Source organism: Alosa pseudoharengus, unplaced genomic scaffold, assembly GCF_046254945.1.
Source record: "Alosa pseudoharengus isolate Yale_2024_CS ecotype anadromous, Long Island Sound unplaced genomic scaffold, YU_APseudo_1.1 YU_APseudo_1.1_scf_3, whole genome shotgun sequence".
Taxonomy (NCBI): Eukaryota; Metazoa; Chordata; class Actinopteri; order Clupeiformes; family Clupeidae; genus Alosa; species Alosa pseudoharengus.
In genome coordinates, this window is record NW_027468718.1 from 7,949,123 (window position 1) to 7,974,057 (window position 24,935).

Consider the following 24,935-nt stretch of genomic DNA (forward strand, 5'->3'; position numbering starts at 1 on the left):
TCGGGTGTGGGGAGGAGGAAACCGTGGACCATGCCTTATGGTCATGCAGGGGGGCGGCAGGGGTGTGGAGGAGGGTAAGGAGGTGGTGGGGAGGATGGACGGGGAGGGTCCTCACGCGGGACCTAATTCTGTATGGGCAGGGTTTAAGGGGGTGGCAGGGGAGGAAAAGGCTGGTGGTGTGGAGCATCATCACAGCCTTTAAACTGGCCCTCTGGGACTGGAGGGGGGACTGTGTGAGGAAGGTGGTGCCCAGGCTGGAGCCGGAGAGGGTATTTGGGATTGGGTTGGCAGGGGTGGGTAGGGAGGTGAGGATATTTAAGGGGATACATGGGGAGGAGGAAACGAGGGCGGTGTGGGGGGGATTGCCCAGGGTGGGGGTGGGTTGATTTTTGGGGGATTGGGCAGGAGTTTTGTGATGTGGGTGTTGTGGTGGTGGGTAGTATAAAGACCAGTATGGTTTGTTGTCAAAAAAACAAAAAAAGAAAACAAAAAAGATGGTGTAAAAGGTGAATGACCATGATACTGTATGTACTTGCTTATGTTAACAGGCAAGGGGCCGGTTTAGTTGTGTTTTTGTTTTGGTTTTGGGGTCTGGTTGGGGGTGGGTGGGGTTTGTAGTGTGGTTTTGTTTGGTCCCGGAGTCTGGCTTATGTTTGTATGATTTATGATTTGTTAATAAACATTATTACGGCATCTGTTCTTATCAGTTTAATATCTGATACGTCCTCTACCCGAGGACTATATATTAATCTGATTTTTGCAACAGGGAGACGGAAGAGGGGCTTGCTCCGTCCGCTCCACGCATCGACCCGGTATTGCAGTGACTCCAGGAACGGTGCACATCCCTTTGATTGTGGAAGAAAAGAACCCAGCCAGCGATCGAGCGGAACCAACCTCTGGGACTTTGGAACCCTCCTTGACAGACAGCAGACACGTGAGTCCTTGCCAGGTCTTTTGCCCAACCGTGCCAGCTCCCTTTTCGGGCCCTTTTGGGTTTTCCCGCCCTTTTTCTCTTTTTTTTTTTTTTTTTTTTTTTTTTTTTAAAAATAGCTGGATGACACTGTGTTGTGACTGGAGCATGTGTGTGGGAGGTGGAGAGACTGAGTGGCAAGGCAAGCCACGCCTTGGCTGGGGCAGCACCTTGGAGTCACCCTCGCGTCCACGACTACCGCCGTTCTTGACCTCCGTCCAGCGTGCCCTGTGGCAGCAATCGCTCGGGTTTCTCTTCATCTCGCACAAATCTTTCGCCTTTTACTAAAGATTTCCGTGGAGGGGAACAGCCCCGAGTTTACGGTATTTTTGGAAGCTCTGCTTCGGCGGAGCTGCACCTTTCTGTCCAAAGTCAAGCGTCGTCGTGTGGGGGTCCGCTTTTGCTGGTCCCGCCCCCAAGTAACCCTCCGAGTGGCGGGGCCCTCGCCAGAGGGGGCGCCGGACCCCGTACAGTTGTGGGGTATCGCTTCTCGGCCTTTTGGCTAAGATCAAGTGTACGCGCACGCGACGGGAAGGCGATGGGGACTCTGGGTCCATTGAGATTGAGGAATACGGTTCGTTTCGTGATTCCGGAAAGGAGAAGGAAGGACGTGAAGAGGGAGTTTTTCTCGGACAAGGTGTTGCTGGAATGCTTGGACTTGGGAATTCAGGAGGTGCTGTGTCTGCAGGAGTATCGGCCACAAGGTACTTTTGATGTTACTTTTCGTACTGAACTGTTTTTTGAGCTTGCTAAGAAGAGGATTTGGGAGAAGAGGAATGCTGTGCTTTTGAAGGACTTTTGTTTGAAGGATATCACTTGTGCTACTTCGGAGACCCATGTGTTTGTGCATATGTTTAATCCCTTTGTTCTGGAGGAAGACATTATTTCTTTTTTGAAGAGGTACTGTGTGGATGTGCGGGAGGGTGCTAAAGTGACTGATTCCAGGGGGTTTTGGACGGGGAGAAGGCGTTTTAAAGTGCGTTTTAAGGTGGACGCTTCTCCTCCCCAGTCCTTCGCTTTGGGGCCAGACAGGAGTTACTTGTTTGTCCCTGGGAGGCCTGGGGGTTGCTGGAAGTGTGGGGAATGTGGGCATGTTAGAGAGGACTGTAAAGTAACCAGGTGCCGCCATTGCGGCTCTACGGAGCACATGGCGGCGAAATGTTTGGCTCCGAAGACCTGCAGTCTTTGTGGGTCTTCGGAGCACCTGTTTAGAGTCTGCCCAGGTCGGAAGAGTGCTGCTGTTGGTCGTGAAGAGTCTGAGGGTCGAGGACCGACGGACGTACGGTCGGCTGCTGGAGAGGAGTCCCCTATACCCCCCGGGAAGGCTCCTTCGAGGCCTGCTGATCCTGTGACTGTCGGTGGCCATGTGGTCGCTAAGATGGCGACTAACGACGAGCAGGTGGTGAGCCATGAGGTAGCGAAGATGGTGGCTAGCAGCGAGCAGGTGGTGAGTGCACGTGGAGCTGCTGCTGAGGGGCCCTCTGTTCCCACCCCGGAGGGTTCATCTCAGTCTGCAGCTCCCCAGGCTGTTCATGTTGTCAGTGTGCTTTCTCCTAGGCCTACAGCTGATTCCCCCCAGGCTGTGGCCGAGGACATGTGTTCTGGTGTTCCTGTGGTTTCTCCTGGGCCTCTGGCTGATCCCCCCAAGGCTGTGGCTGAGGAGACGTGTTCCGGTGTTGCTGCGGATGAGTCGGCGGGAGAGGTTTCACCTGGGTCGTGGGCTGATTGCCCCTTCGATGAGGAGGTGGTGGTCACGGGAGTGGTGCCAGCTGCTGGGAAGCGCCCCCTGGAGGACAGCGGGTCGGAGGAGACTCCGGTGCGCCGCCTCAGGTCGTGCTCGACGGTGCAGGTGTTTGGCCAGGTCACTCCCCTGGAGGAAGAGGATGGCGATGACGACAGCGATGAGGAGATCGAGGTCGATGACAGCGGACCCGGTGATGAGTTGGTGGTCGGCTCGGATTTGCTTCTGGGCTGGGACGAGAAGAATTTGAAGCAGCTGACTGGCATGGTGGAGTCAAGTGGAAGTGACTGATGTGTGTTTGCAAGGTCGACTGCGATGATATGGAGGCCGTGGGCGCCAAGGCCAGTTGCGTCGTGGTGGCTGGAGGCGGGGCCTCCCCGGTTTTCCTGCTGGGGTGCGATGAGGACAATTTGAAGGCTTCTACTGGTATGGTGGAGCCTAGAAATGAGGACTCTTTGCTGTGATGTGTGTTTGGTGATGGGTATGTTCTTGTTGATAGTTTTGTGAATGGGCTGATTAAAGTCAAGTGACGTGTTATGGCCCTAGTACGCATGATTGTTTGATGATGGCTGTGCATTTTTTTGTTGGGGTTTTGTGGCTTTGGTTGCCTGTACTGCTGGCTGTATGGTTTTGTTGGATGTGTATGGTTTAGGTATGGTATAATTTTCTTTTGACGTCCGGTGGGCGTGTTTTTCTTTACTGGTGTTTTTGGTCGTCCAGGGGGACGTTTGTATGGTTTGACTCACGTCATGCAATAAATCATTAAAATATATCTGTTCTTATCAGTTTAATATCTGATACGTCCTCTACCCGAGGACTATATATTAATCTGATTTTTGCAACAGGGAGACGGAAGAGGGGCTTGCTCCGTCCGCTCCACGCATCGACCCGGTATTGCAGTGACTCCAGGAACGGTGCACATCCCTTTGATTGTGGAAGAAAAGAACCCAGCCAGCGATCGAGCGGAACCAACCTCTGGGACTTTGGAACCCTCCTTGACAGACAGCAGACACGTGAGTCCTTGCCAGGTCTTTTGGCCAACCGTGCCACCTCCCTTTTCGGGCCCTTTTGGGTTTTCCCGCCCTTTTTCTCTTTTTTTTTTTTTTTTTTTTTTTTAAATAGCTGGATGACACTGTGTTGTGACTGGAGCATGTGTGTGGGAGGTGGAGAGACTGAGTGGCAAGGCAAGCCACGCCTTGGCTGGGGCAGCACCTTGGAGTCACCCTCGCGTCCACGACTACCGCCGTTCTTGACCTCCGTCCAGCGTGCCCTGTGGCAGCAATCGCTCGGGTTTCTCTTCATCTCGCACAAATCTTTCGCCTTTTACTAAAGATTTCCGTGGAGGGGAACAGCCCCGAGTTTACGGTATTTTTGGAAGCTCTGCTTCGGCGGAGCTGCACCTTTCTGTCCAAAGTCAAGCGTCGTCGTGTGGGGGTCCGCTTTTGCTGGTCCCGCCCCCAAGTAACCCTCCGAGTGGCGGGGCCCTCGCCAGAGGGGGCGCCGGACCCCGTACAGTTGTGGGGTATCGCTTCTCGGCCTTTTGGCTAAGATCAAGTGTTGCAGCTCGCGCACGCGACGGGAAGGCGATGGGGACCCTGGGTCCATTGAGATTGAGGAACACGGTTCGCTTTGTGGTTCCGGTGAGCAGAAGGACGGACATGAAGAGGGAGTACTTTTCGGACAAGGTTTTGCTGGAGTTTTTGGATTTGGGAGTGCAGGAAGTTCTCTGCCTGCAGGAGTATCGGCCTCAAGGTACGTTTGACGTTACTTTTCGGACTGAAATGTTTTTTGAACTGGCTAAGAAGAGGATTTCTGAGAAGAAGCATGTGGATTTCTTGAAGGATTTTGTATTTTTTTCGTCTGAGACTACTCATGTTTTTGTGCATATGTTTAATCCGTTTGTGTCAGAAGAGGATATTATTACTTTTTTGAGGAGGTATTGCCATGATGTGAGAGAGGGTGCTAAAGTGACTGATTCAAGGGGTTTTTGGACGGGAAGGAGGAGGTTTAAAGTGCGTTTTAAGGTTGGGGCTTCGCCTCCCCAGTCCTTCGCTTTGGGGCCAGACAGGGGTTACTTGTTTGTCCCTGGGAGGCCTGGGGGTTGCTGGAAGTGTGGGGAATGTGGGCATGTTAGAGAGGACTGTAAAGTAACCAGGTGCCGCCATTGCGGCTCTACGGAGCACATGGCGGCGAAATGTTTGGCTCCGAAGACCTGCAGTCTTTGTGGGTCTTCGGAGCACCTGTTTAGAGTCTGCCCAGGTCGGGAGAGTGCTGCTGTGGGTCGTGAAGAGTCTGAGAGTCGAGGACCGGTGGACGTGCGGTCGGCTGCTGGAGAGGAGTCCCCTGTATCCCCCGGGAAGGCTCCGTCGAGGCCTGCTGATCCTGTGACTGTAGGTGGCCATGTGGTCGCTAAGATGGCGGCTAACGATGAGCAGGTGGTGTGCCATGTGGTAGCGGAGATGGTGGCTAGCGGCGAGCAGGTGGTGAGTGCGCATGGGGCTGCTGCTGAGAGGCCCTCTGATTCCACCCTGGAGGGGTCGTCTCGGTTGGCAGCTCCCCAGGCTGTTGATGTTGTCAGTGTGCTTTCTTCTAGGCCTACGGCTGATGCCCCCGTGGCTGTGGCCGAGGACATGTGTTCTGGTGTTCCTGTGGTTTCTCCTGGGCCTCCGGCTGATGGCCCCAGGGCTGTGGCTGAGGGGACATGTTCTGGTGTTGCAGTGGATGAGTCGGCGGGATCGGTTGCACCTGTGGCACGGTCTGATTGCCCTCTCGTCAAGGAGGTGGTGGTCGCACGGGCTGTGCCAGCTGCGGGCAGACGATCTTTGGAGGAAGGCAGTCGAGTGGTGGTTCCAGCGCGCCGCCGCTTTACAGGCTCTGCAGTGGAACGGTATAACCGGGCGGCCGCCCGGGAAATGCTCAAGTGGACTGGGGACGATGTGAAGCGGCTGATTGACATGGCGGAGTCGGGTGAATGGGACTGATGTGTGTTGGCAGGGTCGACTGCGATGATATGGAGGCCGTGGGCGCCAAGGCCAGTTGCGTCGTGGTGGCTGGAGGCGGGGCCTCCCCGGTTTTCCTGCTGGGGTGCGATGAGGACAATTTGAAGGCTTCTACTGGTGTGGTGGAGCCTAGAAATGAGGACTCTTTGCTGTGATGTGTGTTTGGTGATGGGTATGTTCTTGTTGATAGTTTTGTGAATGGGCTGATTAAAGTCAGGTGACGTGTTATGGCCCTAGTACGCATGATTGTTTGATGATGGCTGTGCTTTTTTGTTGGGGTTTTTGTGGCTTTGGTTGCCTGTACTGCTGGCTGTTTGGTTTTGTTGGATGTGTATGGTTTAGGTATGGTATAATTTTCTTTTGACGTCCGGTGGGCGTGTTTTTCTTTACTGGTGTTTTTGGTCGTCCAGGGGGACGTTTGTATGGTTTGACTCACGTCATGCAATAAATCATTAAAGAAAAAAAAAAAAAAAAAAAAATCTGTTCTTATCAGTTTAATATCTGATACGTCCTCTACCCGAGGACTATATATTAATCTGATTTTTGCAACAGGGAGACGGAAGAGGGGCTTGCTCCGTCCGCTCCACGCATCGACCCGGTATTGCAGTGACTCCAGGAACGGTGCACATCCCTTTGATTGTGGAAGAAAAGAACCCAGCCAGCGATCGAGCGGAACCAACCTCTGGGACTTTGGAACCCTCCTTGACAGACAGCAGACACGTGAGTCCTTGCCAGGTCTTTTGCCCAACCGTGCCAGCTCCCTTTTCGGGCCCTTTTGGGTTTTCCCGCCCTTTTTCTCTTTTTTTTTTTTTTTTTTTTTTTTTTTAAATAGCTGGATGACACTGTGTTGTGACTGGAGCATGTGTGTGGGAGGTGGAGAGACTGAGTGGCAAGGCAAGCCACGCCTTGGCTGGGGCAGCACCTTGGAGTCACCCTCGCGTCCACGACTACCGCCGTTCTTGACCTCCGTCCAGCGTGCCCTGTGGCAGCAATCGCTCGGGTTTCTCTTCATCTCGCACAAATCTTTCGCCTTTTACTAAAGATTTCCGTGGAGGGGAACAGCCCCGAGTTTACGGTATTTTTGGAAGCTCTGCTTCGGCGGAGCTGCACCTTTCTGTCCAAAGTCAAGCGTCGTCGTGTGGGGGTCCGCTTTTGCTGGTCCCGCCCCCAAGTAACCCTCTGAGTGGCGGGGCCCTCGCCAGAGGGGGCGCCGGACCCCGTACAGTTGTGGGGTATCGCTTCTCGGCCTTTTGGCTAAGATCAAGTGATTAAATTGAGTCATGACGACTAGTGGAGTTTCTCGGTCGGCCCCCCTGGTGCGACTTCGTAACACAGTGAGGATTATCTTGGAAGATGATGTGGATGTGCGGAGGAAGGTAACGGAGGATTTCGTGATGGGTGATCTTTTGGAGAAGGGTTTTTCGTTTCCCAGATCAAGGCTGTTGTGTGTTCAGGACTTTTCTTCGGTTGGATTCTATGATTTGAGTTTCTTGGAGCACAAGGACTGCCTGGCTTTCTTTTCGGACTTTCAACGGCGTAAGGATGAGGATCTGGTAAGAGGACTTTCTTTAGTTCCTTTGTTTGGCCATGCTAGCATTTTGCTACATGTGCATCTGTATAACCCGTGGGTTGAGCTAAAAGACATTGCCGCCTTTTTAGATTTGTATTGTGAGGAGGTTCGTGGGGGGGCTAAGTGCCTAAACAAGTTTGGGGTTTGGAATGGCCGCCGCCAATTTTTTGTTAAGTTTAGAGATGACCCTGTAAACCCGGGACTTACGGTTCACCCTCCGGGGAATTTTTCGTTGGGGCCGAACAGAGGCTTTTTGTCCTATCAAGGGCAGCCTATTTACTGTAGGAGATGTGGGCAGCGGGGACACATGAGGGCTGCGTGTACCGGAATTGTTTGCCGGAGGTGCGGGGTGGCAGGGCACATGGCAAGGGAGTGCACTGCTCCTCTCAAGTGCAACTTCTGCAGTAGCCCTGACCACCTGTACCGAACTTGCCCTAAACGGCAGAAAACTTTTGCGGAGGTTGTGAGGGGAGAGGACGACCTGGGGGCTGGGGAAGCTGGAGCGCCTCCACGTGTGGCAGAGACGGGGTCAGTGGAGACGGCAGCGGTGGTGGACGTGCTGGAGGCTGGTGGGGTGACGGAGGACGGTTTGTCGGCAGGCATGGCTGATGCGGCTCTGCTGACGACACAGGACCTGGAGACTCCTCCTGAGAGTAATCTCAGTCTCCTGGGTGGCCTGGAAGTCCAGGTAGCAGGTGGAGCTGAGGCTAATGTTAGCCTTAGCGCTGGTGAACAAAGAGGGCTGCCGCATGGTCGTGGGGGGGCCCTGGTGCGCCCTCTGCTGGGCGATGAGCCACTTAGCCCTCTTCAGGTGTCTGCGCTGGATTTTGGTGACGTGTCGCTGAGCCTGGAGTGGGACACGGCATCGGAGGTGCGTGACGAGGAGATGGAGGAGGTACGGGTGCTCAAGCGGCAGTCGTCGGCGGTCGGGGACGAGGAGGCCGGGAGTTCAAAGAAGGTGGTGGTCGTCGGCGGGGCTGATGGCGGGCCCTGCTCTCAGCGATCGTCGGAGGTGGGTCCGGAGGATGTGGTGGAGGTGCCGGAGACGCCGAGCTCGCAGCTCCAGGCTTTGGCGTCACTGGCGGCGGCGGTCCCCAGCCCGTCCTTGCCCTGCTCGGTCTCTGGCGATGCCGGCTTGCCGGGATCTCCGGTGTTTGGTGTGGAGAGGAGGGGTGAGGTGCCGGCTGGGGCTTCTGAGGCCCTCGTGGATGCGCAGTCTACAGGTGACCGGACTGGGGCGCTTGCGCCGACGTGTGGAGGGCCGGTGGGTGTCCTGCTGTCCACCAAGACGGCCGTGTTGGGCGGGCCGCCCCCCCCTGCTGGTAAGGGCGGGTTACTACCTGCAACTGAGGGCAATGTGGGTGCCGGGTCGGGTTCTGGGCGTGGACGTGGGGGCCCTGGGGGACAGCAGGGGAAAGTGACTTGATGGGGGGGTTTGTTTGTAATACTGACATGTTGGTGTGGGTTTTGTGCTGTTTGTATGTGTGGGAGGAGGGAGGGGCTGGGGTGGTTGGGTTTGGGTTTTGTTTTTTCTTTTGAATGAATTTTGTTTCTTTGAATGTTAGGGGGATGCAGGATGGTGGGAAGAGGGGAGCTGTGTTTGCTTACCTGGGGACTTTGAACTGTGATGTGTTTTTCCTGCAGGAATGCCATTTACGGGATGGTGGGGACATTGGGGTTTTCCAGAAGGGGTGGGGGAAGGGGCCTTCGGGGTGGGGGGTGGGGGATGTGCATTCTGATGGTGTGGGGATTTTGTTGGGGTCTTATGATTTTGTGGTGGAGGTGGAGGTGAGTGTGGAACCAGGGAGGGTTTTTTATATGGATTGTAAGTATAGAGGGGTGGATTTTCGTTTTATTTGTGTTTACGCACCAAGTGTGCGGGGGGACAGGGTGGGTTTTTTTGCAGGGTTGGCGCCTCTGTTGATGGTGAATAGGGTGGTGGTGGTGGGGGGGGATTTCAATGTGCAGTTGGACATTAATTCATGGGAGGGGAGGGAGTTGCGGGATCTGTGTGCTGACTTTGGGCTGCGGGATTCTTTTAGCGTGGCAGGGGATGGTGGGCGTGGGGATACATGGGGTAACTCGAGGGGGGTGAGGTCGAGGATTGACTACTTGTTTTTTCGCCGGGGAGTGCCTCTTCGGGGCTTCCGGGTGTGGCCGGTCTGGTTCTCCGACCACTGCGCCATTGGGGTGGAGGCGGAGGTGGGTTTGGTGGAGAGGGGGCGGCCGAGATGGCGGTTCCCCAACCATTTGTTGGGGGACGAGCTGTTTCGGCGGGAGTGTGGGGAGTTGCTGCGTGGGTGGAGGCAGTGTCGGCCTGGTTTCTCTTCGGCAGCTGGGTGGTGGGAGGCCATGAAGGGGCAGGTTGCCTGTTTTTGTAAGGGGTGGGTGGCGGCCGAAAACCTGCGGCGGAGGGAGAGGATTAGGGGCTTGTCGTGGGAGCTGGAGTTCCTGTGGGGGCTGCAGGCACAGGGGCGGGGGTCCTTCAGGGTCAGGATCAATGCCCTGAAGGCCGAGATGAAAGTGTTCTTTGAGGGTAGGGCGAAGCGGCTGGGTCTCCAGGCCAGAGTGGCGGCCAGGGAGGACGAGCGGCCGTCGAAATTCTTTTTCCAATCGGCACGGGCGAGGCAGGGGAGGGTATGGATGAGGGGGCTTGAGGGGGGGCAGGGGTTGGTCACTGACCCTCGGGGGATGGCGGAGGTGGCGGCGGGGTTTTATGAATCTTTGTTTTCGGAGCGCATTGGGGATGGGGAGCGGGTGAGGGGTTTGGTGTCACGGGTGAGGGGTGGTTTGGGGGAGGAGGAGAGGGGTTTCATGGACGGGGACTTCACATTGGGGGAACTTACGGAGGCCATGAGGTCCATGAAGGGTGGTAAGTCACCGGGGATGGACGGCCTAACAGCTGACTTTTATCGGGCGTTTTGGGATGTACTTGGGGAGGGGTTGTTGGCTGTGGTGGGGGAGTGTCTGGGGGCAGGCCAGTTGACGGCCTCTATGAGGTCTGGCCTGGTCACCCTCCTCTTTAAAAAGGGGGAGGAGACCAGGCTGGAGAACTGGCGGCCCATCACCCTCCTCTCCACGGACTATAAGTTGGTCGCTAAAGTCTTGGCGATTCGGCTGAGGAGGGTGATGCCGCTGGTAATCGGTGCGGACCAGACTTGCGGGGTGCGGGGTAGGTCGGCCGGGCTGTCCTTGTCCCTGGTAAGGGACGTCATCTGCTGGTCGGAGCAGAGGAGGCTGCCGTTGGCGGTGTTGAGCCTGGACCAGGAAAAGGCCTTTGACAGGGTCAGTCATGGGTTCCTTTTCCTGGTCCTGGAGCAAATGGGCTTTGGGCCCCGGTTTGTGGGGTGGATCAAAACACTGTATAGGGGGGCGGGGAGTCGGATCGGGGTGAACGGGGTACAGTCCAGGTGGGTGGCACAGGCTGGGGGGGTGAGGCAAGGGTGCCCCTTGTCTCCCCTCCTGTACGTCATGGTCCTGGAGCCGTTGCTGGAGAGGATTAGGGGGGATGGGGGGATCCTGGGGGTACACCTCCCGGGTGGCGGGGGTCAGGCAGCAAAGGTCTCTGCATATGCAGATGATATGACCTTATTCCTGACCTCCGACAGGGGTTTCGGGTGCGTGGTGGGGGCTTTAGAGGCCTACGAGCGGGCGTCGGGGGCGAAGGTCAATATGGCCAAGTCGTCTGTGGCTTTTTTTGGGGCATGGGAGGGTAGGGGGTTGGCACCAGGGGGCTTTACGGTGGCAGCGGATGGCCTGAAGGTGCTGGGGTTGTGGTTTGGGAGGGGGGATAGGGCGGGGAGGAACTGGGAGGGGATGTATGGGAAGATCAAACAGCGGTTGGGGAGGTGGAGGGCGCGGCACCTCTCATTGACAGGGAGGGTGGTCGCGGTGCAAGTGGACATCTTGCCACTCTTTAATCACCTGGCTGTAGTCTTCCCGATGCCTTTTCTTTGGGGGAGAAGGTTGGAGAGGGAAGTGTTTTCCTTTGTGTGGAGTGGGAGGACGGAGCTGGTGGCGAGGGAGGTGATGTACAGGAAGGTGGCGGAGGGGGGCAGGGCAGTGCCTTGCTTACCGGCGAGGGCAACTGCTTTGTTTGTGGCCTTTCAGTGTGGGGTGGCAGGGGGAGAGGGGGTTCACAAAGCTGAGTTCTGGGGGCGGTTCTGGCTGGGGTTCCTTTTGAGGAGCCTGAGGCCCTTGAGTTCCTCGGCCCCGTGGTCCACGGACCGGCCTGACCACTTTGAGAGGGTGGCCAGGTTTTTAAGGGGGAACAGCTGGGCGCTGGAGGGGGACACGGTGGTGGACCATAGGGCCCTGTACAGGGGCATTATGGAGAGGAGGTGGCAGGACTATGGGGATAGGGCAGCCGTGAGGGGTGGAGTGGAGTGGGCTCTTTTGCAGCCCAAGGAGTTGTGTGGGGCTGGGAGGGATCTCCATTGGCTTGGGGCGGCTGACCGGTTGCCGGTGAGGGAGCGTTTGCACCGGCATGGGGTCAGTCGCTCTCCGCTGTGTCCGACGATCCTAACCGTGAAGTGTCCTTTATGCGCATAGCGCTCAGAGCATCAACGCCAACGGCAACGCAAGAGGTTTCCTCTGCCGAGCCCGAAGCTGGAGACACCAGTGACTCTTCTGAACCACATTCAATGGTCATAAAGGAGGAGCAGGTGTCACAGGAGATCAACGAAAGTTGATCTCCACTGGTTTTAAAAAATATGCCCCTGTAGTTTTAACCCTGTCATGTCCCTTTTAACCATACTGCTCATGAGTCTCACAATCTCTACCATAAATGTAAGAAGTGTGAAGACTCAAGTGAGAGCTCAGAGCATTCTATCCCTGTTGAGCACTCTGAATGCAGATATATTTCTGCTGCAAGAGTGCTCCTTGCCTTTTTTACAAAATTACAGCAAGTGGGAACAGATGTGGACCCCGGGACCCTCCGTGTGGAGCGGGTCCAATTTTAACAGAGCGGACGGGGTCGCCATCTTGATCAAGAATCCACACATTTTGGTGAAGGGCAGCACGGTGGTGAGACCCGGGCGGGCCCTTTTAACCCACTTGACCGTTTTAGACAGGGATTTTAATGTTCTTAATGTTTATGGTTTTAATGACAAACATGACAGACACGACCTTTTAATAGAACTGCAGCCCCACATGCTAGGGAGGGCTCCCCTAGTGGTCGGAGGGGATTTTAACTGTGTTTTAAATAAAAAAGACAGAAAGAAGGTAGGGGAGGATTTTAAATTAGACAAAACATCCGGGGTTTTAAACAATATAATTAAAGATTTTAACTTAGTCGACTGTTACAGAAAAGTGCATCCACGGGAGGAGGGCTTCACCTGGCACAGTGGTGACGGCGCCCGAGCCTCCCGTATCGACTATGTTTTAACAAGAGATTGCCCGCCGACGGATGCTACATTGACCCCTATGTTTTTTTCCGATCACTGCATGCTCTCCTGCACCCTTTCACTCCCCACAGGTGTGACGGTAGGTGGAGGGCTGTGGAGGCTGAACTGCTCCCTGTTAGAGGATGAGGAGATAGTTAGAGAATACAGGGAGCAGTTCAGCCTCTGGCAGACCCTCCAGGACCTTTACGAATCACGAGCACACTGGTGGGAAATGGTGAAGGGTAGGACCAAGACGTTTTTTAAGATTAAAGGGAAGAACAAAAAGGAGAGAGAGAGGAGGTGCATGTTGGGGCTGCAAAAGAGACTACAGAGGTATTTTAACCTTTTAAATGAAGGATTGGATTTTAGTGAAGACATAAAAAGAGTAAAAAATGAAATGTCAGTTTTAGCCGAAATTAAAAGTAAAGGAACAATTTTAAGAAGCAAAGAAAGAGAAATAGAGGAAGGAGAAAAATGCACCAGGTACTTTTTTAAGAAAATAACATCAAGAGGGGGCGGGATAACGAAACTAAAAAATGACGGGAGGGAAGAAAACTGTACAGAGGGGATTTTAGACATAATACAACTATTTTACCAAGACCTGTACGACGAAAAAGAGGTGCATGAGGGAGTGATGGAGGAAGTTTTAGAGTTTTTAGATAAAACTCTTAACAGTCAACATGTTTTAACTGAAGATTTTACACTGTTGGAAATTTTAAAATGTCTTAAAGGTTTTAAAAAAGGTAAGTGCCCGGGAGAGGATGGACTCCCCGTGGAATTTTATACTACCTTTTATGACATTTTAGCCAACGACATGCTGACTGTTTTTAAAGAATTTGACAAACTTGACAGACTTCCAGACAGCTTTAGATCAGGGATAGTTTCTTTACTACATAAAAAAGGCGACAGGACTGATCTTAAAAACTGGAGACCGATAACGCTTTTAAACTGTGATTGTAAACTTTTTAGCAGACTTTTAGCACTACGCATGTCAACTGTTTTAGAGGACGTGATCCACCCGGATCAAGTCTGTGCCGTACCTGGAAGGAGGATCACGGACAGCCTAGTGCTGGTCCGAGACGCCATCTGTTTTGCGAGAGACAGAAATATTAGGCTTTTAGTACTAAATTTAGATTTTGAGAAAGCTTTTGATCGGGTCTCGCACCAGTACCTCTTAAAGGTACTGCAAAAAATGGGATTTCCAGGGAGGTTTCTAAAGTGGGTGGGTTTGCTGTATACGGAAATATACAGCAGAATTCGTGTAAATGGGCACCTAACAAATGCGCTTAGTGTACGCTCTGGCGTCCGCCAGGGGTGTCCGTTATCCCCACTCCTGTTCGTTGCGTGCATCGAGCCGCTGGCACAGATCTTGAGAAGGGACAAATGGATCAAAGGACTTGACTTGCCAGGTGGACTGACCGCGACATGCGCACTTTACATGGACGACGTGACCCTTTTATTGAATGACATTTTATCGGCCCAAAGAGCACTCGATTTGACTGACTGGTACGGAAGGGCCTCGGGCGCTAAGCTCAACAGGAGCAAGTCCGAGGCCCAGCTCTTTGGGCCGTGGGGTGACGTAAGACCAGATCTGGCAGTAAATTTTAAACAGACAGACATTAAAATTTTAGGTATTAAATTTGACAATGAGGGTGGTGGACGGGGTAACTGGACTGACATGTTAGGGAAGGTGAGACAACGACTGGGGTTCTGGGGACTACGACAGATGACTTTTGAAGGCAAGGTTTTAATTTTTAAAGCCGTCATCTTACCCCTGCTTTTATTATTGTGTTCTGTTTTTAGTCCCCCCAGGAGCTTTCTTTTAGGTGTGGAGAGAGCGGTGTTTTATTTCCTGTGGGGGTCCAAATGGGAGATATTGAGGAGGGAGGTCCTAAAGAAAAGGAAGGAGAATGGAGGAAAGGGCCTCCCAGACCCCCACCTGTTTTTAGGTGTATGAGGCCAGCTTCAGTGGGGGGGTGCTGCCAGCCTCCATGCGGGCTGGGCTGGTCTCCCTCATTTTTAAGAAGGGCTGCAGGGAACAGCTTGGTAACTGGCGTCCTATCACGGTCCTGACAGCGGACGTGAAGATTTTGGCCAAGGTCCTGACGCTTAGGTTGGGCAGGGTAATGGGATCGGTGGTCCATCCGGACCAGACTTGTGGGGTGCCGGGGAGGATGTGCAGCCTGAACCTGGTCCTGGCGAGGGATGTGGTCAGCTGGGCGGATGTGAGGGGTCTCCCGCTGGCCCTCCTGAGCCTGGACCAGGAGAAGGCGTTCGATCGCGTGCAGCACTCCTTTCTGTTCCGGATTCTGGACCGGATGGGGTTCGGGCCGGTGTTTGTGGCTTGGATCCGGCTGCTGTATGCGGATGCGGTTAGCCGCATCAGGATCAAATGCTCCGTTTCGGGGGTGGTGCGGCAGGTGGGGGGTGTCCGGCAGGGCTGCCCCCTGTCCCCACTCCTGTACGTCCCGTCCCTGGAGGCCCTGATGGTAGGGCTAAGGACGGAGCCGGGTATTGAAGGGGTGCATCTCCCTGGGGGTGGGGGGGAGGTCGCTAAAGTGACCGGGTATGCGGACGACCTGACCCTCTTTATCACCACCGATAGGGGGTTTAGGGCCGTTGCAAGGGTGGTTGAGGAGTTCGGGAGAGCGTCCGGGGCAAAAGTGAATTTGGACAAGTCGGCGGCCCTGTGCCTGGGCCCGTGGAGTTCCAGGGTGGAGGTCCCGGGGGGTTTCAGGGTGGCTGCGGACACAATACGGGTGCTGGGGGTGGATTTCTGGCGGAGCGAGGCCCCGGTGAAGAACTGGGAGGCGCTTCTGGGGTCGGTGGGGAGGCGGCTGGCGAGGTGGAAGGGTAGGCCGCTTTCTTTGACGGGCAGGGTGATGGTGGTTAAGGCCGATGTGCTGCCTTGTCTGAACAACCTTGCTTATGTGTTTCCGGTGCCGTTCCATATCGGACGGAGATTGGAGAGGACAGTCTTCTCTTTCATCTGGGGGGGCTCGGCGGAGTTTGTTAGTCGGCCTTAATGTATCGGGATGTGCGGGAGGGGGGGAGGGGGGTGCCATGCCTGCCGGTGAAGCTGCTGTGCCTGCATGGTTCTTTCCATGCACGGCTGGTGGTGGGGGACACGTCGCATAAGGCTGCCCTTTTGGCGAGGTACTGGTTGGGGCTGGTTTTGCGGCGGCTGAGGCCGCTGAGCGCAACATCCCCCTGGTCCTGGGACTCCCCATGGGGGTACACTCGGGTCCGGGACTTTGTGCGGGCCCGGGAGTGGTGCCTGGAGGATGGTTTGGTGATGGATCACCGGAGGTTGTATGGGGAGGTCATGCGGCGGGACCTGGTGTCAGTGCCGCTGCCTGTGTGCCCCAGGGCGTCGGGGTGGCTCCTTCTGCAGCCGGCTTTCTTACACCCTGGGGGTAGGGATCTGAACTGGCTGGCGGCGCTCAATAGGCTGCCGGTCAGGGAGCGGATTTGTCGGCTGTGGGGGAGGGGGCGGCCTGGGTGTGTCATGGGGTGTGGGGAGGTGGAGACGGTGTCACACGTGTTCTGGGGGTGTAGGGAGGCGGTGCGGGTGTGGCGTAGGGTTAAGGCGTGGGTGGTGCCGGGTTTTGGGGGTTTTTTTGTGGAGGAGCTGGTGGTGAGTGGGGTGGGTCTGGCCCAGTTGGGCTCAGACGTCAGAAGGGTGGTGTGGGCGGTGGGAACGGAGGTGAAGAGGGCCTTGTGGGAGTGGCGGAAGGAGTCCGTCCGTACCGCGGCTCCCCAGGTAACTCCGGAGGTTGTGTTTTACAGGGTGAAGTGGGGGGTGGTGAAGTACGTCAGGGGTTTTGGGAAGGAGGAGGGGATGGGGGAGATGGAGAGGGTGTGGGGTCCCTTGGCAAGTGGGGTGGTGTTGTGAGGGGGGGTTGTGGTCTTTTTGTTTCTTTGTTTGTTTCTTTTTTCTTTTTTCCTTTCTCTTCTGATTGTATGAGCCGTTGAGAGCTGAGTGATGACGGATGTATGTATGTGTATTATGATGTAATGTGGGCCTAGGGCCTGGTTTGGTTTTGGTGAATAAACTTCAATATAAAAAAAATCTGTTCTTATCAGTTTAATATCTGATACGTCCTCTATCCGAGGACTATATATTAATCTGATTTTTGGAATAGGGAGACGGAAGAGGGGCTTGCTCCGTCCGCTCCATGCATCGACCCGGTATTGCAGTGACTCCAGGAACGGTGCACATCCCTTTGATTGTGGAAGAAAAGAACCCAGCCAGCGAGCGGAACCAACCTCTGGGACTTTGGAACCCTCCTTGACAGACAGCAGACACGTGAGTCCTTGCCAGGTCTTTTGCCCAACCGTGCCACCTCCCTTTTCGGGCCCTTTTGGGTTTTCCCGCCCTTTTTTCTCTTTTTTTTTTTAAAAATAGCTGGATGACACTGTGTTGTGACTGGAGCATGTGTGTGGGAGGTGGAGAGACTGAGTGGCAAGGCAAGCCACGCCTTGGCTGGGGCAGCACCTTGGAGTCACCCTCGCGTCCACGACTACCGCCGTTCTTGACCTCCGTCCAGCGTGCCCTGTGGCAGCAATCGATCGGGTTTCTCTTCATCTCGCACAAATCTTTCGCCTTTTACTAAAGATTTCCGTGGAGGGGAACAGCCCCGAGTTTACGGTATTTTTGGAAGCTCTGCTTTGGCGGAGCTGCACCTTTCTGTCCAAAGTCAAGCGTCGTCGTGTGGGGGTCCGCTTTTGCTGGTCCCGCCCCCAAGTAACCCTCTGAGTGGCGGGGCCCTCGCCAGAGGGGGCGCCGGACCCCGTACAGTTGTGGGGTATCGCTTCTCGGCCTTTTGGCTAAGATCAAGTAAAATTGGATCAATGAGAAGAGAGACAGATCGAGACTCGTCGGCCCGTTGGGTGCGACTAAGGAATACAGTTCGAGTGGAGTTGGCGGAGGATGCTTCAGTGGATGTAAGGAGTCGTTTTTCTGGACGGTATGTGGCAGTGGAGTTATTGGAAGGAGCGTTGGGGCTGCACCCGGACCTGGTATATTGCTTTCAAGACTTTTCCAGCTCAGGATCCGTGGATATATCCTTTGGCGCGTTGCCGACGTGCCATCGTTTCCTGACGGCGTGGGCGGACAAAGCAGAGGACGAGAGGATTAAGGGGCTCCAGGTGCGGCCACTTTTCGCGCAGGACCGTTTGCCGCTAATTGTGCACATGTACAATCCCTGGGTGGCGGATCAGGACGTAGAAGTTTTCCTGCGGCGCTACTGTTCAGAGGTTGTTGGAGGGACTCGCCTACAGACATTTGGAATGTGGAATGGCAAGCGACGCTACCTAGTGAAGCTGCGGGTGGTGCCTGGGAGCCTAGGTGAGTTAATGCACCCTCCGGGTTCTTTTTCTTTGGGCCCGGATAGGGGGTTTTTGACTTACCCTGGGCAGCCTGAGTACTGCAGACGGTGTGGAGCGCGGGGGCATGCTAAACAGCAGTGTCCGGGTTTGCGCTGCCGGTTTTGTGGCAAAAATGGACATCAGGCAGCGGAGTGTCGGGAGCCCAAGCTCTGCTCGCTCTGTGGCTCGGCTTCCCACCTATTTCGGGACTGTTCGTGGCGGCGACGCACTTATGCGGAGACAGTTGGTCGGCAGGCTGGTGAGGAGGAGCGGGAGGTGGTCGAACGGCGCGAGCAAGGAGAGGCTGGAGGGATGGAAGGGCCAGGAGCTAGCGACCCGTTGCTAGCCGAGGCGGCCATTGCGCTCTCCCGGGAACAAAGGAGGCCGCATGGTCGTGAGGATGAGGGGGGGCCCCCCCTGGTGGCGGATCGTGATGGAGAGGTGCAGCTTTCGGAGACATCGCCGTCTGGTGGCCCGGAGGGCGACAAGGCGTGGAGTTCCCTCCCGATGACTGAGGTGGAGGAGATGCTGCCGGAGCCTGAGGTGCCGCAGAGGGGGGGAAAGCGGCCTGCAGAGTCGGGGAGTGATCGGGGAGGCCTGGTGAAGCTCCAGGTGCTCGGGAAGGCGGCGGAGGGGAGTGGAGGGCCGTTGTTGGACCGGACGACTCTGGAGGTGGAGGGGGCCATCTCGTCACCGGCTCTTTTCAGCTCGTCTGGGGACGGGTCCTCGGTGGCGGAGTCGGACGACGAGGACTCGGCGGAGGGGCTGGTGACTGTGTCCAGTGATAGCGGCCCGTCAGCGCTGGAAAGCCAGAGTCCGAATGTGGTGCGGCAGTCTACGGTGGCGGTTCGGCCCATATCCCGCCCGCCGGAAGCTGCTGCCGCTGGGACTACTGTCGGACAGGACCGAGGTCGGCCGGGTGATGGACGGGATGGTGAATCGTGAGTTTTTAATTTTGAAAATGAACTTCTATGTAATAGATTGGACTTTGACTGTGTGGGGTTGTGTTGGTTCTTGTTATCTGCTGTGTGTTTGGGGAGTTTTGCTTTCTTTTTTCTGGGGTTTGTTATGGGGGGGTTGACAGTGACAACTGTGAATGTGCGGAGTTTGGGGGACACCCTGAAGAGGAGAGCTGTGTTTTCCTTTTTTAAGTCTGTTCCTGCTGAGGTTTTCTTTTTGCAGGAATGTCATTTGAGGGATGGGGGGGATATTTCCAGGTTTGCTGGCGATTGGGAGGAGGGGGATTCTGCATGGGGAGTGGGATCTGTGAGGGAGGATGGGGTGGGAATTTTGTTTAGGCACTCAGTGACTGTGGAGTCCAGTGTATGTGTAGTGCCGGGGAGGGTACTGTCTGTTGATGGGTTATGGAGGGGAGTGCGGGTGAGGTGGGTGAACGTGTATGCACCTAGTGTCCGGGGTAGGAGGTTGGGGTTTTTTGAAGATTTGGCTCCTCTCTTGATGACCACTAGGGTGGTCATTTTCGGAGGGGACCTGAACGTGTCGGTAGATGCGAGGGGGGCGGGGTCGGGTGAGCTGGGGAGGCTCTGTGGGGATTTTGGGTTGTAGGGATGCTTTTGTTCAGGTGGGGGGGGGGTGGGCCGGGATATACCTGGACTAACTCTAGAGGGGCTCGGTCCCGTATCAACTATCTTTTTATTTCGGGGGGGGTGTCTTTGTCTGGGTGGTTCTCGGGTCCTATGTGGGGCTCGGACCATTGTATGGTGAGGGTCCGGGTCGAGTTGGGAGGAGCGGGATGGGGGAGGCCTAGATGGCGGCTCCAGAACTCCCTTCTGGAGGATCTGGAGTTTTGCGACCGCTTTAGGTGGTTTTATGGTGGGTGGAGGCACCTGCGGCCTTTGTATCCGGACTGGGGTAGTTGGTGGGAAAGTGTAAAGGGGAGGACGGGGAAATTTTGTAGGGAGTGGGTGAAGGAGCTGAATAGGAGTCGGAGGGCAGAGGTGGCTGGGTTGGCGGGTGAGCTGCAGGATTTGTGGGGGCAGGTCTTGAGGGGGGAGGTGGCCCCTGCACAGGCGCATGGTCGGCTAGAGGAGCTGAAGGCGGGGCTTAAGGCCTTTTATGTGGCCCAGGCCGTGGGCCTGCAGAGGCAGGCGGGTCTGGAGGCCCGGGAGGGCGGTGAGAAGCCGTCGAGATACTTCTTTCAGCGGCTGAAGTCGAGGCAGAGGAGGGTGGACATGGTGGGGCTCCAAGGTGCTGATGGGTTGGAGGAGTCCACGGAGGCCATGTTAGGTATCGCGGCTTCGTGGTATGATGAGTTATTTGGGGAGAGGGTGGGGGATCAGGGTTTAATTGATTTCTTTCTTGGGGGACTGGGGGAGCGTCTGGCTCCGGAGTTGCGGGAGCCTTTGGAGGCCCCTCTGGCCCTTGACGAGTTGAGGGCGGCTTTGGGGTCCATGAAAAAGGAGAGGTCGCCAGGGTTGGATGGGCTCACGGCCGAATTTTATGTCAAATTTTGGCCCGAGGTGGGGGAGGATTTGAGGCAGGTGTTGCTGGAGAGTTTGGCTAGGGGGAGTCTGCCGTTGTCTCTGAGGACGGGTCTAATTTCCCTCCTCTATAAGGGGGGTGATGGGACCTGCATGGGAAATTGGAGGCCCATCACTCTCCTGGCGGTGGAGTATAAAATGATGGCGAAGGCGCTGGCTATCCGGCTAAGGGGCGTGATGGGGGAGGTAGTACATGAGGACCAGACTTGTGGCGTGAGGGGGCGGTCGGGGGCCTTGACCCTGGCCTTGGTGAGGGACGTGCTCAGCTGGGCGGAGCAGAGGGGGTGCCCGCTGGCAGTCCTGAACCTTGACCAGGAAAAGGCCTTCGATCGGGTCAGCCATGCGTTTATGTTCCAGGTGCTAGAGAGGATGGGGTTCGGTCCAGGCTTTCTGGCCTGGATTGGCTTGGCGTACACAAACGTGGTGAGCCATGTAACGATCAGGGGGCTACAGTCGAGGGCAGTGGGACAGAGGGGGGGGGAGTACGGCAAGGTTGCCCTCTTTCCCCCCTGCTGTACGTGATGGTGCTGGAGCCATTGTTGGCAGTGATTCGGGCGGAGGGTAGTGTAGGGGGGGTTCATCTCCCAGGCGGTGGGGGGGAGGTTTTAAAGGTGTCCGCTTATGCGGACGATATGACCCTCTTTCTGCCGTCCGAAGGTAGTTTTAGGGCGGTGGAGGGGATTCTGGATAATTATGGACAGGCTTCTGGCTCCAGGGTTAATCGGGCTAAGTCCTCTGTGCTATTCATTGGGAGGTGGGTGGACAAGGCACGGGTGGCGGGGGACTATAGGGTGGTGGAGGACGGAGTAAAGATTTTGGGGGTGTGGTTTGGCAGGGAAGATTACATTAGTTGGAATTGGGAGAGGAAATTAGACAAGGTTGTGGGGAAGATGGTGGGGTGGGGGTCAAGGGGGCTCTCCTTGTCAGGGAGGGTCTTGGCGGTCAAGACGGATGTGCTGCCAACCCTGAATTATTTATCGTATGTGCTCCCGCTGCCGTTCTACACGGGGCGGAGACTTGAGAGGGCAGTATTTAGGTTTGTGTGGGCGGGTCGGAGGGAGCTGGTGGCGAGGAGGGATATGTTTAAGAGTGTGGATCTGGGTGGCAGGGGGGTGCCGTGTGTCCCTCAGCGGGCCATGTCACTTTTCATGGCCTTCCAGTGCGCTTTGGCGTTAGGGTCCAGGAACGGTGCACATCCCTTTGATTGTGGAAGAAAAGAACCCAGCCAGCGAGCGGAACCAACCTCTGGGACTTTGGAACCCTCCTTGACAGACAGCAGACACGTGAGTCCTTGCCAGGTCTTTTGCCCAACCGTGCCACCTCCCTTTTCGGGCCCTTTTGGGTTTTCCCGCCCTTTTTCTCTTTTTTTTTAATTTATTTTTTTTTTTTTTTATAAAAAATAGCTGGATGACATTGTGTTGTGACTGGAGCATGTGTGTGGGAGGTGGAGAGACTGAGTGGCAAGGCAAGCCACGCCTTGGCTGGGGCAGCACCTTGGAGTCACCCTCGCGTCCACGACTACCGCCGTTCTTGACCTCCGTGCAGCGTGCCCTGTGGCAGCAATCGCTCGGGTTTCTCTTCATCTCGCACAAATCTTTCGCCTTTTACTAAAGATTTCCGTGGAGGGGAACAGCCCCGAGTTTACGGTATTTTTGGAAGCTCTGCTTCGGCGGAGCTGCACCTTTCTGTCCAAAGTCAAGCGTCGTCGTGTGGGGGTCCGCTTTTGCTGGTCCCGCCCCCAAGTAACCCTCCGAGTGGCGGGGCCCTCGCCAGAGGGGGCGCCGGACCCCGTACAGTTGTGGGGTATCGCTTCTCGGCCTTTTGGCTAAGATCAAGTATTGCTTAGGGAGTTGCGATGGCGAGTACAAGTCTGTACGGGCCGGCCCCTCAAGGGCGGCTGAAGAATGCGGTGAGGTTGACGGTGGATGACGTTCGGGAGTTGCGGATGAAGGTCGATTTGGATTACGTTATGCGGACCTTACTGGATGGGCTGTTTAAGGTGGCAGTGGAGAAGCTGCACTGTGTGATGGATTTCCCGGCTGCTGGACTGTATGACATCAGCTTTTTCGAGCAGGCGGACTGTCTGGAGTTCTTCCGGCGTTTTCAGCTGGAGCGGTCGCGGGAGGAGGTGAGGGGCATTTCTATCACTCCTTTGTTTGGACATGCTAGCACGGTGTTGTACGTGCTAATGTACAACCCGTGGGTGGATTTGGAGGTGGTGGAGGCTTTTTTAAGGCGGTATTGTTCAGAGGTCCGCGGGGGTTTGAAATGCCTTAATCGATTTGGTGTGTGGAACGGGAGGCGCCAGTTTTTCGTTAAATTTAAAGAAGATCCGGACGGTGAGGACGGACTCCTGCACCCGCCGGGGTCTTTCTCCCTGGGGCCGAACCGGGGTTTTCTATCGTACCGGGGGCAGCCGGTGTACTGCAGGAGGTGTGGGGGTCGAGGCCACATGAAGGCAGAATGTACGGGGCCCGGCTGCAGGAGGTGTGGGAGCAAGGCCCATGAGGCGAGGGTCTGCCCGATGCCGAAGTCCTGCTCGATCTGTGGAGGTGGGGATCATCTGTTTCGGCAGTGTCCAGAAGGGAGGAAGTCGTTTGCGGCGGTGGTTGGGCGGCAGGAGGCTGTGTTTCGAGAGGTGGTGGCTGAGGAGCGTGTGGAGGGGCAGAGGCCGTGTGTGGGGGACGGGCAGGTCGATGCTGACGGCGGTGTGGTGCCTGTGGAGGACCAGCGCGGGGCACCGGCGTCGCTGGACACCGAGATGGCGATGCAGCTGACCTTTGCTGACGGTGTGCCGCTGCCGGATTCAGGGGGGAGTGAGGTGGACGGCGCGGACGGCGTTTCGAGTCGGGAGGGGGTAGCAGCTAAGGCTACATGCGGGGGACCGCATGGCCAAGATGGCGGCTCGCGTCTTCCTCAGGAGGTGGGCCTGGAGGTGGTGGTGTCGTCTTCGGAGGTGGCGCCACCTGGTGGTGGGGAGTCTGGCCGGTGGAGCGAGGATCCGGATGCCGAGAGGGTCTTCGCGGACTCCATGCAGCTAGACGACGTGCAGATGGGGGGCGGCCCGCGTGGGTCGAAAAGGCAGGCGGCGGCGGGAGAAGGGACCGGAGGTTCGTCAAAGGTGAAGGTGGTCCCGGCGGAGCTGCTGCAGTCTTCGGCGGCGGCTTCGGCGGAGCGGGCCAGTTTGCCTGGGCAGCGGCGGGGGGGATGTGCCGGTCATGGAGCAGGCACTTTCCCCTTTCTCGGCGCTGGAGGTGAGCGTGGACAAGATGACGGCTGGCGGGGGGGGCGGCTCGTCGCCTGAGCTGTACTCCTCGTCTGAGGATGGCCAGTCCAGTGGAGGTGAGGAGCGGGAGCTGGAGGAGGGGAGCCAGAGCCCGTTGCCGGGACTCCTCAGGAGGGCTGTTTCTACACGCGACCGGCCTCAGCTGGGACAGGTGTCTGATGGCGGGAGGGACGCCGGCCCTTCTTGACTGTGAGTGACTGATGGCTTGTTCTTGTTGTGCTGGACTTGGTTGGGTGGGTTGGGGAAGTGTCTGGACTGTGATGGGGACTGTGGTTGTGCTGTGGTTATTGGGATGTGGGTTTTTTCTGTGTATTGTATGGGGGGGGGTTTCGGTGCTGAGGAGGGTGGTGGAGGGTTGTTTTTCTGTTGCAGGGCTGCCTTATAGGGGAGAGGGTGACGGGGTGGTCTTTGCTAGGGTGGGGAGGGGCGGTCCTTGTCGATGGGGCTGGAAATGACTTTTGCCTCCCTTAATGTAAGGGGGCTTCGGGATAAGGGGAAGCGGGCTGTGTTTTATGCCTCCTTGGAGGGGCGGGGGTTTGATTGTTTATTTTTGCAGGAATGTCACCTGCGGGACAGGGGGGATGCGGGGGTGTTCTCGAGGGGCTGGGACAGGGGGCCTTCAGTGTGGGGGGTGGGGAATGCTCATTCTGATGGGGTGGGGGTTTTGTTTGGGTCTTGGGATTTTGTGGTGGAGACAGTGGTCTGTAGTGAGCCGGGGAGGGTTTTGTGTGTTGACTGCACATTTCGGGGCCTTGATTTAAGGCTGGTGAATGTATACGCTCCTAGTGGGAGGGGGCGGCAGGCAGGGTTCTTCACTGGGCTCACTCCGCTGCTGACATGTGACAGGGTGGTGGTGTTAGGGGGGGATTTTAACGTGGATGTGCGGCGGGGAGTGGGGGCTGGGGAATTGAAGGGGTTGTGTAGGGATATGTTGTTGGTTGATGCTTTTTTGGCTGTGGGGGGGGGCGGGACGGGGGAAACTTGGAGTAACTCCAGGGGGGCGGGGTCGAGGTTAGACTACCTCTTCTTTCCACGGGGGGTGAGCCTGCGGTGGTTCAGGGTGTCCCCAGTGTGGTGCTCTGACCACTGCATGGTTACGGCTGCTGTTCTCTTG

General features: G+C 56.2%; 9 non-coding genes across 9 annotated transcripts; all 9 read left to right on the forward strand.

The window, feature by feature from the left end:
- The first annotated feature begins 657 nt into the window (after positions 1–657).
- On the forward strand, positions 658–846 carry LOC143101008 (U2 spliceosomal RNA). Its single transcript, XR_012982009.1, has one exon. It is a non-coding gene; the product is annotated as a U2 spliceosomal RNA (small nuclear RNA).
- Positions 847–1,210: 364 nt separating this feature from the next.
- LOC143101110 (U5 spliceosomal RNA) lies at positions 1,211–1,324 on the forward strand. The gene has a single exon (XR_012982100.1). It is a non-coding gene; the product is annotated as a U5 spliceosomal RNA (small nuclear RNA).
- Positions 1,325–3,443: 2,119 nt separating this feature from the next.
- LOC143101005 (U2 spliceosomal RNA) lies at positions 3,444–3,636 on the forward strand. Its single transcript, XR_012982007.1, has one exon. It is a non-coding gene; the product is annotated as a U2 spliceosomal RNA (small nuclear RNA).
- Positions 3,637–3,993: 357 nt separating this feature from the next.
- On the forward strand, positions 3,994–4,107 carry LOC143101111 (U5 spliceosomal RNA). Its single transcript, XR_012982101.1, has one exon. It is a non-coding gene; the product is annotated as a U5 spliceosomal RNA (small nuclear RNA).
- Positions 4,108–6,156: 2,049 nt separating this feature from the next.
- LOC143101015 (U2 spliceosomal RNA) lies at positions 6,157–6,342 on the forward strand. Its single transcript, XR_012982014.1, has one exon. It is a non-coding gene; the product is annotated as a U2 spliceosomal RNA (small nuclear RNA).
- Positions 6,343–6,702: 360 nt separating this feature from the next.
- Positions 6,703–6,816, forward strand: LOC143101112 (U5 spliceosomal RNA). The gene has a single exon (XR_012982102.1). It is a non-coding gene; the product is annotated as a U5 spliceosomal RNA (small nuclear RNA).
- A 9,884-nt stretch (positions 6,817–16,700) lies between these two features.
- On the forward strand, positions 16,701–16,889 carry LOC143101003 (U2 spliceosomal RNA). Its single transcript, XR_012982005.1, has one exon. It is a non-coding gene; the product is annotated as a U2 spliceosomal RNA (small nuclear RNA).
- Positions 16,890–17,234: 345 nt separating this feature from the next.
- On the forward strand, positions 17,235–17,346 carry LOC143101115 (U5 spliceosomal RNA). The gene has a single exon (XR_012982105.1). It is a non-coding gene; the product is annotated as a U5 spliceosomal RNA (small nuclear RNA).
- A 4,752-nt stretch (positions 17,347–22,098) lies between these two features.
- On the forward strand, positions 22,099–22,212 carry LOC143101114 (U5 spliceosomal RNA). Its single transcript, XR_012982104.1, has one exon. It is a non-coding gene; the product is annotated as a U5 spliceosomal RNA (small nuclear RNA).
- Positions 22,213–24,935: the final 2,723 nt, after the last annotated feature.